This window comes from Lygodium microphyllum, chromosome 4, assembly GCF_053477565.2.
Source record: "Lygodium microphyllum isolate KBCC chromosome 4, Lygodium_microphyllum_v1.1.10, whole genome shotgun sequence".
NCBI classification, from domain to species: Eukaryota; Viridiplantae; Streptophyta; class Polypodiopsida; order Schizaeales; family Lygodiaceae; genus Lygodium; species Lygodium microphyllum.
Genome location: NC_141138.1, coordinates 101406908 through 101416569, shown reverse-complemented (window position 1 = coordinate 101416569; position 9662 = coordinate 101406908).

The following is a 9662-nucleotide window of genomic DNA, read 5'->3' as shown; positions in this document are numbered from 1 at the left end:
GAAAAGAGTGAGAGTGCGTCAGGACTAAAAATGGGCCTGACAATGGCTCTAGGGCTCTAGCCAGGCTCTTATGCTCACCAAACCACCCTCATGGCCTTGCGACAAGGAGCGTCTGGAGACTATACGTTGATCCAGCTAAATCGTGTGTTTGTATTGATTTGTAGTCCAACAAAATTTCCCATCCCAACTCCAACAGAGGAAGTATACCACACATACATGTGACTAGCACCTCATTGCACACACATACAGAGCACCCCCCCAGCTGATCGCGATGTGGCTCTTATGGCTCTCCTACACACCAGGGATTGGCCCCAAGATTCACCGTCTCAATACATAAAGAACAACAAAACATACTCCCCTCTTTCCTCATTAATATGCCTTATGGCTCATGTACCTCAATGGCTTGGATGTACCTTGTATACTTGATCAATAGAATACAATTGCAATGCGATGGAAAATGCAAGATTATGCTTGTATATAAAATGTGAATGAATGTACATAAACATGTTTAATAAGACAATCAAAGTGTGAATGTGCATAAATCATTTATTTATATCTTTTCATGAATTTTCTACTCGTTGCGGTGTTGCTAAACACACCCTAAAGACACTGAGTCCTCTTGACTCATGCTATCTTTGGAAAATAACACATGACCATCCTACTCATGAAGTGTAGTAAAAAAGCATTCTTTTCAACAATTATTTTTTGATTTTTTACATGGATTCCTTTAGCACACCATGAACGGCACCGGGACCACTTCCCTCTTTGAAATGCTTTATTTAGACATAAAATGCTTGCTTTTATTATTTTTAAATATATATGTATAATATAATTATATTTTATAGCTCTTGGATTCATTCTTATTATTTCACTATTTATTGGTATTTTTATCTATTTTAATGATTTTTCATTTTCTATCTATTTATTTAATAGAAATTTAAAAGGACTGCAAACAGTAAATGTGAAGTACTGAAAAGTAAGTATTTCCATCCCTTTTCTACCTTCTAAAATAGTTTTTCAATCCCATTTCATTTACTATACAAATTAATGAACTTGCTCGAAAGCTGCTTATACGTCGTAACACGAATGAGGTGCCATGTGGATTATAGGACCGCTAATGCTTGAGATAGCCACTAACATACTTGGTGGCACTCCACAATGCTCCACCAATATGCCACAAATCGTATCTTTCACAAAAACTCTCACCTCTCCCTCTCTTTCACCCATCCCCCTTCTCTCATAAGAATAGCCATTATGCAAGATGAAAGGAATGAGAGAGGAATACTATTTTGAGAGAGGAGAGAGAAATACTAAAAAACCAAAAATTTTAATTATTTATATCATGCCACGAAATTTGCATCACTGTGTAGGACGGCGAGGGGGCTTTGTTTCATCCATCACACACGTGAAAAATGATGAGGATCTCGTGTGCAGTAATCATCAAAAGCCCAACATGATGGCTTTTTTATTTTTTGCCCACTTTTCCCCCTTCTTTCTCTCTTCCAAATGACTAGACACATAAAGAAAAAGCACCCCTTTGAGACCTACCATAAGTGTCCCTCCAAATTGGGCATGTCCACATGGTTTTTGAGCATTTTTTGGCGTCCTTGGCTGCCCACTCTACATTCTCACATAAATTAAGGTCTTGCAGTCTTAAATTCCACCTCAAGTGTGTGGAATTAATACCCAAGTGATGGCTAGATGCTTCTTCATTAATTCTAGACTCAACTTGGCACTTCACTACATCACAAACTTCAAAATGCTTTGTCTCTTGTGCCTTGATTGCTTTGCACCACGAATCACTTTGGAGCCTAAAATCTTCATTTTTTCCCACAAAAACCTTGTGGATCTATCTAAAATTGTCAAAAATCCCAAAAAGTGTACCTTTGACCTCCTGGATACTATTTTCAGCTTCTAAATCAAGTGGATGCTTTATAATGCCAAAGCTTGCGGCCATTAAATAGGGGGTCAAACGAACTCAAATCGATGAATAGACACTTGCATTGGATTCGCAATGTCGAAATGCATGTAGGAAAACTCTAGCTCCCTGATCTGTGATATGCTCATTCTTTGCCAAAACTGCCACTTTTACAGATCTCAGGTTACTTTTGTACTTTAAAATTGGCTCTAAAATTCAACTCTCAGAGTGAGAGGGAGTGAGAAACTAGATAGATGAAGCTCTATCTCTTCTTTTTCCTTTCTATCCATCCCTTCTTAGTGAGAGGTGAAGTAGAGGATGTGCATGAGGTTGAATGAGAGAGAGTGAGGAATAGAGTGAAGCTCTTCTTGCCCACATCTTCTTCCCTCTTCTCTATCTTCTTTCCTCCACATGCGCATGAAGCAGGTGGCAAGAGCTTGGATCACAAAAAAATCAATGCTTGGATCATAGAGTACGTGACGAGTCTTGGAGCAAGATTATAATGAAGAGGTAAGTTGATACTCACTAAGCTCGACATCAATTTGCAACTAACTTTTCTTGGATATGTATGGTAGGTCCTAGATTGGTTTTGATTAGAGTGCATGTAGTGGTTATGTGAGAGGTAGCTACCAACAAATGTGTCAAATAATAAAAGTATGACCTTAAGTGTGGCATGTTGTGCACATGAGTCATGACACTTTGACTTCATTATTGAAACTTGACCATGAGGTCACTTGCACTCTCACTACATAGTGGGATAGGATGATATCATCATATGCAACTCTGAAACGCTTATGGCTACTAGTATGAACAACATCTTGAGCTTAAGAACCAACAGCTCAATGTCAAAGGGACTAACAACTCCATAGACAGATTTTCAATAAGACCATAGCAGTAAATCTGATCATTTGGTCCTACAAATGAGTTACCATGGATGTCTCCAAACAACTAATGGTAAGTAGGAAAAACAAACGGGTAGAAAGGGAGCTCAAGCTCCATACTTTCATTGCTCAAGATACCATGTCAAAATATTTGAAAGAGGAATGAGAGGCAAAGAAAGCACACAAGTACAAGAGAAGCAAATTGTGAATACAATGAAAATAACTTATTTATTCATGAAGATAGAGTGCCTTTATATAGCCTTACACACAAGTGATTTAGGGTAGTGGTTTTCGTAGGTATCTTTCTAGTAGTGCTTTCTAGGTGGATAAGGTTTGTGGCTAAGTGTGGATTTGCATAGTGCAAAGGGTGTAGGGAGCTCGTAGAGAGACTCTCCCTTTGTTGATGGATACAAACCATAGGACAAAGCGATTAACCTAGGCAATGTGACCCTTTGTATAGCCCCCAAATACATATCATGTGTTTGTGATTTTAATATAAAGGTCTTGCTTCATTAATGAATTTGATAGCATCAAGGCACCAATCCCCAATATAAGAGGGAGCCAATGATGATGGTGGCGGTATCTTTTTCTACACACACACACACGCACGCACGCACGCACACGCACACGCACACGCACACGCACACGCACACGCACGCCCACACACACACACACGCACACGCACACACACACACACACACACACACACACACACACACACACACACACACACACACACACACACACACACACGCACGCACGCACGCACGCACGCACGCACGCACACTCGCACACGCACACGCACACGCACACGCACACGCACACACACACACACACACACACACACAACAACAACAACAACAACAACAACAACAACAACAACAACAACAACACAACACTCCCTCTTTCCCTTTGATTGCGTCCCCTATAGAATCACAGAGTGCTTGCTTTCTAATGAGTTGCTCAACTCTCACTCTAAACTAGTGCAAGTGTGTAACATTTACTAATGCTACCCTAAATCATGCTGAAAATACACCTACAACATGTGAGCTACTATTACAAAAGTTGATGTTCCATTTTGACAAACTATGCTGAATCATGTGCTTTATTTCCTTGAATCATGCTATTGATCAAACTTTCTTTTTAAAGCTTAAGTGTTCACTTACTAATGCTCGAATCTACTCGAGTCCATCTTCTCTAACTATATGTTGTTGTTCAATTTTCATGGAGCTATTGTCCATGATGCTATTCAATTGATGTGGAAGCTGTTGACTATTGCCATGATTAGCTTCAGGAAAACAATGCCATTGTAGCTAATGTCCAATAGTGAGTTGTGCCTAGATGTTATTCATTTTCCTATAAGATCCAATACTCATAGCAAAATAAGAAGGTAGATTTTAGCATTTATCTCTAGGTGCCATCACTATTGAAACTACACATGTCTCTAAGCTAAAAACACATGGGCTATAGGATAGATTTATTGCTCTTGTTTTGATAGATCTACTACTCTCTACTCTGAGCTTGTTGCTTTGGATCTCACTAAGGGCTGCCCAGAAATGCGCCTGTAGTAGCTGCTACCATGAATTGCAACTACCTAAAAATCTATATGGGTTTCTCTCTCTTGGTCAAATCCATTGTTGCACTCCTTCAATGGCAAGTTATTGATCTTTATAAAAATATATTTAATCAATATAAGTAGACCAGCTGGGTAAAAGTCATCAATACTGAGCTAAAAGTGCTCATGTTGTACCTTTTGTTAATTGTTGTTATGAGCTACTTCTACTGTCAGAAATCATGGCAAATGCTACTTAAATGAAGTCATCTTCTTGCTGCTATCATTATAGTTTATCAGATCTGGGATATGAGCTTGTTTATATTGATTTATAGGCACCATTGCTATTATTAAATATTGTATTAGATCTGACCCCATCTATCAGCTCATCTCTCTATTGTCCTAAGCTATAGTGAGCTATTCATATTCCTACTAAGATCTTGTGTTTCTAAATACAACATGATGGCTTCTAATGGTGAAAATGGATCCATCAAAGTTCAAAGGTTATGCATTTCATACTTGACAAACAAGAATCAAATAGATTCTTATGAAGAAAGGCTTATGGAAGATTGCCAAGGGGAAAGAAAAGAAGTCTTAGGATGGAGCTCAAGTAGTTGCATGGGAAGTGAAAGATGACAAGGCCCAAGCCATCATCGAATTGGAGCTGAATGATACTTACATCCATCATCTGGATGGATGTGACATTACAAAAGATACTTTGAATCAACTCAACAAATTGTTTGGAGCTCAATTCATTTGAATCACATGAAAGGATTGTTAAATCAACTTGCAAAAATTGAAATTGAACTTAAGGTTGAAGAAGACATTGCTATTGGTGTCTTGCTTTAATCCTTGCCTAAAGAGTGTGGCCATGTGGTCACTACTCTTATCAATATGCCCTCTCTTAGGCTAGTTGAAGTTGAAGCTTCTCTTCTAGAAGAAAAGAAAAGACAAAAGTTCAAGTAAGAGATTGAAGCATGAGGCTCTCTACACCAAATCCAAGGTCAAAGGGAAGAACAAGGTTCATCACAATGAGCCCATTGTGTGTGACTTTTGTTGCAAACTTGGACACAATGAGAAAAATTGATTTCATAAAAAGAGAGCTCAAAAGGTAGTTCGTATGAAGGCAATCCAAGAGAGTGATGAAGAAGGAGAAGAATACAAGGAGGAAGTGGAACTAGAAGAAAAAAGCATCATGAAGCCCTTTCAATGACCTTCAAGAAGAAAAAGGGAGCTATGAAGGCTTATTCTTATCCACCTAGAAACCACTAGTAGAAAGGTACCTATCGAAACCACTACCCTAAGCCACTTGTGTTGTGCAAGCCTATATAAAGGCACTCTATCTTCATGAATAACTAAGTTCTTTTCATTATACTTGCACTCTTCTTCTCTTGTACTTGTGTACTTTCTCTCCCTCTCATTTGTCAAATATCTCAACACTTTACACCAATGTCTTCCCACAGCTCAACAACTCATCATTCAAAACCCACAACAACCACATACTTGTTGAGAGCTTCACCACTACTACATAGGTTCTATTTTTTTAAAAATGCTATTGACTCCCCACACATGTATCATACAATGCTTCTGAAGTTGGTTACCTTTTAATGTAAGCTACATGTGTCACAATCATTGGTGAGTGGTATTCTTGTTATGTTGTCTATTATTTCCACAAATAGAAATGTATTTTTAATGAATAGTGTGTTAATGTTCACCACATGAGCACAAAGCATGCTTAAGCTCATGGGCACAAGTGCATTACAAGCATCACTCGAATTTCACTTACCCAGCCATTAAGCCCTAAGCACCCATGTCTATCCAACTGTTTTTTCTACACTTGACTCCAGCTTTACACCAAACTCCATTTTCTACACCCCACTTGACTCCCTCTTCTACACTCGAATCCCTCTCATCCAAAACTTGGAATCAATATATTGCTCTAATCCCACTTGACTCAATCTCACTCATACTTAGATCCACATTTGTCTCCCTTTGCTCATACTCAGATCCATACTCAACTCCATCCATTCATACTTGGCTCCAAACCCACTTGGATCCATGCTCAACTCCACACCATCCAATTCTCGAATCCATAGTCTATTCGACATCTATCTTGATCCACGAATAAGCTCCCATACTTGGCTTTGTCTATCTACCACCTACTTTGTTGTTCACCACCCTTGAGCCTACTCATCTCCTAATGCCTACTATCCACCCAACTCCATAGACTTGCTCTCAAGTTGAATGATCCATACTCAACTTGGGATCACTCATATCCGTACTTCACTCAAATCCATTCTCTCCATCTTATCCACTTAGATCGATTCTCCACTTCATCTCATCCACTTGGATCCATGACTCCATCATCCTTGCTTCCTACCTAGGTTTGCTAACCTTTACTAGACTCCATCACCCTTTTGCCACTTGAATCCGTAGGCCTACTGTATACTTGACTTTGTATCACAAGCCACTTGGAGCCCTATACATAAGCCCCACACAGATGCATGCAATCAAAGTCATCATGATCCTAGTTGGAGCCACCCATGACAACATCTTTGCTTTGATCCTAACTGAAGCCACCCACTACCACATGTTCACTCAGATCTAGATACCATCTGGACCATTAAGGGAGTTTTGAGGTCTAGAAACAACCACATAGGAAATCCTAGAGAGAGAAAATTTTTGGTTAAAACAATCATTTTGTGGTTTTTTTAAAATTCTATTTTTGATAAAGAAAAAGATCTAAAATTACAAAATGTCATAATCATAACATACTCATGGCTTACATTGAGCATAGAAATTTAGGCCTACATATGATTGGGAAATAAAAATCTTACATTTTAGTCATAAAAGTGACAATGAATACTCAATTTAATTTTCCTTCGACTTTTGATTGGTTCCCTTCTCATGGCCTTCTACCTTTCTCCTTCTCCTTAGGTAGTGTATTCATTATTCTTCTTCTTTCTCAAAATTGCACAATTTTCTTAGAATGATCTTCAAACCATGTCCTTACTATGGATCAATCATCCAATAATTCATGTATTGTTGGTAAAAGATATCTTTATCATCTTCATATTGAGCTCAAAAGTGAGTATGAATCGATCAGGAAAAGAATGAAACCCAATATTCATTAGGGAAATTATGGACTCAAAAAGGGCCTTTTAGCTTAGGAGTTAATCACATTTCTAAGCAAAGGAATTATGACTGGTACTTATGGGAGAGGAGGTGGTGTGCACATTTTACTCCCTTTTTACTTATATCAAGATTATTATTTAAAAAAATCAATTTACATTGATTATTAGATGATTAACTTTTTCAAACTCTTCTATCTCTAGAAATATGTCCAATGAGAAAACTTGCACCACATTGTTTTTAGCCATATTTTCAGCTTTTAAGATTGCTGAAATTTCAACCATATCTACAAAGTTCAATCCATCAAACATGCCAATAATACGCTCATCTACCAAATCCATGCTTTTTCATCCCTACTTATATACAATCTTTCAACTCTATTCATAAGCAAACATACGGAACTTGTTGCTTTAGATTGAGTAATAACAACAATCTTTTAGCTTTATTCATAAACTCAATCATTTGCAAACATATAGAACTTGTTGCTATAGATTGAGTAAAAACAACAAAAAAAGCATATGTGTTTCATACTAGCCTCACAATGAAAAGTTTTTTAAATGATTTTCCAAGGTTGCTCATGTGGGGCACTATTGAAATAAATCCATGTACAAGTGCCACATGTATGGTAGCCCCACCTTGGGAAATGAAATGTGTATTTTTTGGGGGGAGGCCATCATGATTCACACTTGCCTCATAGTGATAAGTTTTTTTTAATGATTTTTTGCAAGGTCGCTCATGTGGGGCTTGAATCATGATTTTTTAAAGTTTATTTCAAGCAAACCACACCATGGTTTTTCCCAAAAGGTCTTTCCTTCTCATCATGAATTTTGAGCCCCTTGGAGATTAGAAAAAGTAATCTTTTCCTAATCCATTTGTTATAAGGCCCTTTTTGAGCCCATATTTCCTGTAATAGTTTTGAAGTCCATGGAGCATGTGTTGAGATATAAAGGAAAAACATCTTGATTTTTGATTGGATGGAAAGTTATGTTCCAAAGATCGTATCAAATATAGCACACCTTCTTTCTACAATTACTTGCATTGATGAGGTTTCTTGGTGATGGTTATAATAGGTTTTAAGGATATATACCCAATCCTGTTGCAAAGAGAGATGTTCTAAGATTGGTTAATCACTTATAAACAAAACATAGAGATGAGGTCTTGCAAAACTTATAGGATTTTCAGTAGAAGATCCATTCATTGGAGAAACATATTAAAGCATATTAGCAAAAACAAACTATTTTAGGTCTTTGAAACATATTAAAAAATCTAGAGTACATTGAAAATCTCAAACAAGGAGGCATTGGCTATACTAAAAGTATCCTAGCAACAAGTTGCTCCTTTTCACATGAGAAACATTCAATTTTACTTTGTTTAGAATTATACTTGACATGATATTAACACTAGTCTTTGTTGAGATTTAGCCAATCACACCTAGTGTAGCCTCTTTGTATGGAGCAGTTTGGGTAAAGGATATGCAGGCTATCCAGAATCCCATAAGCACAAAGCAAAAAAGTAGACCTATCCTAAAGCTATAAAGTAGTGCACTTTTCTTTCATTTTGAATGCAATATGATGGTACTTTTGTCCTTTCAGTCAAGTGTCTGAATCATTGTCCAACCACACAAGACTGTGTTTATGAGTCCAAGTCTCAATCTTGGAACCTAATTCACCGATGTGACACTCTATCTTCAACTCTATGTCTTCATGAGTTCACTCTATGTGTTCAAGCCACCATAGCCATGCTCAGATCCATGCATTTTAACATGGTATTAGAGGCATGGTGAGCATGGATAAGCTCAACAAACTCTTCTCTCAGCTCCTCTTTGCCCATGTCCATAGCTGATGATTCCATTTCTCACTTCATCTACACTCTCCACCTCTTGGAGACCATAGCTAGCCTACACTCTACTTCCTTTGAGCTCTTGGATCTCACTCTACAAGCCATATCTTTGTAAGGTTTCTTATGGGGACTTTCTCTTCTGCTCAGGGCGCAACTCTATGTCACTTCACTTCATGACATTGTGTCATCTGTAGCTTAGCATTGTCAAGATTGAAGCTCGCTCCCTGAAATCGTGTATGCAACCTATCGTACGATTTGTTCTCCCTCCACACAACATGATTGATCCTGCGAGACCAGAGGACAATTCAAGGTCGGTTCATGAGCTCTTTCTCCATCAAAG